At 41.3% G+C, this 1,614-nt stretch overlaps 1 pseudogene; it reads right to left on the bottom strand.

Annotated features, from left to right (window-relative positions):
• Nucleotides 1-322: 322 nt before the first annotated feature.
• LOC112648174 (axonemal dynein light intermediate polypeptide 1-like) lies at nt 323-1,056 on the bottom strand (annotated as a pseudogene).
• Between the last annotated feature and the right edge of the window lie 558 nt (nt 1,057-1,614).

Below are 1,614 nucleotides of genomic sequence, written 5' to 3'. Positions count from 1 at the left end.
AAAAATTAAATTTAAATTATTTGCATGAATTTTACTGTTAATTTTATATTATATTTTATATGCCAGTTTTAAGTGCACATATAAAGGCACTTATGTGTGGAATCACTAAAATTGCACAATTCATAATTTGAGCTCATACTCTTTATAAATTTTGTTCTTACCAGAACAGTGGACCTTACACAAAACTAACTCAATTATACACATTTCACTTTTTTTTCCTCAGGAAGTTAGGATTTTTTTTTATTATAAGGGGCTTATCTTGGGGTAACAGTGATTGCAGTGCTTGCAGACCCATGTGGAAAATATCATCTCTTTGGTGTGGCTAAGGCCTTCCAGTTGGACATTCAGGTGCTATTTGTCCCTTGAGGAACTGAGTCTCCTTCACCTGTCTCCACTCATTCTCCTACTTCTTGGTGCCCTCACACTTGGCCTTCTGTTTCTTCATTTGCCTCTCCAATCTTCTCTTTCCTATTTCTAATTCTTCAATTTTCCTCTCCATGTCTGACTTCCCTATTCAGCCTACAGCACTTTCCTGGAGCCAAATGCCACCCTACTGTCATATGAGGCCTCGTCGGTGGTGATTGTCATATGGTTCTCATCCTGAACTGACAGCAAAAACTGTCCCCTCTCCACACAGTTGATGGTGACCTCCTGGATCAGCTTGTCAAGACCATGAGTAGAGCTCCCTGCGCACAGGGAAGATGCTGGTCTCCCTGGCCTGCTGCTGCTGCTGCTGCAGTTACAAATTCAGCTGCCCTAGGGGTGCACCAAAACCATCCTGGTGCCAAGGGTGCTGGATCCATGGCTGCATGTCATCCATCCCCTCCTTTATGGGCAAGATGGCATTCAAAATTTCTTCTGCCTGCTTTGTAGGATCCGGGACACAGGAAAGTTGAAGGGAGCTTGGTCTTTGGTGGCTGTGGGACTAGATCTGAGGGTCCAGGCTGCTAGGAGCTGACTTTCAGTGGCCCTCCTTTGGGGTTCTGTTTCTTTGTGTTCTGGCTCACCAACACTGGATGTATCATACTTGAGCAGAGAGTCCGCAAGAGGGATCATGATCGTGAAGCATTTGACTTTTTGATATGCATGCATTCCACCAATACTCTCTACCTTTAGCTTAATGATAAATCAGAAATAATTGAAAAGGAAAGAACTATGGGTTTCCCTATCTTTTTCTTTCCTTTTCAGGCAAGTTTTCAGTGTGAGTGGTTAGCTAATCTATAGGGAAGTAACTTGAGTTAAGAAAGGATATAATGAAAAAAAAAAAAAAGAAAGGATATAATAGAGATCCTGGAATGTTCATGATTCTTGGACTGCAATTGTCTTCCTTCCTCATTCAAAGCAAGTTCTGGTTCAAATGGAAAGCATGATCCCTTGGGGAAAGTGTGGCCTTACTTAGTCATAAATGTAACACATTTACCCTGTACTTTTGAGTCTTACTGAACTCAAATTCACCTCGAGTCCATCAGAATTCTGTGCTATAGTAATGTGTGAGTTTTAAATGCAAATGGTTGGCGAGTAATGTTGGTAAGAATGCATATTTCAAGTATCAACTCTGCTCACATGCATGCCCCATTGCCTCATTGAACTTCACTTATAAAATACAAGTTCAAA

This window comes from Canis lupus, chromosome 7 (assembly GCF_003254725.2).
Source record: "Canis lupus dingo isolate Sandy chromosome 7, ASM325472v2, whole genome shotgun sequence".
Taxonomy (NCBI): Eukaryota; Metazoa; Chordata; class Mammalia; order Carnivora; family Canidae; genus Canis; species Canis lupus.
The sequence above is the reverse complement of the archived record's forward strand: the minus strand, read 5'-3'. Positions and strand labels throughout refer to the sequence as shown.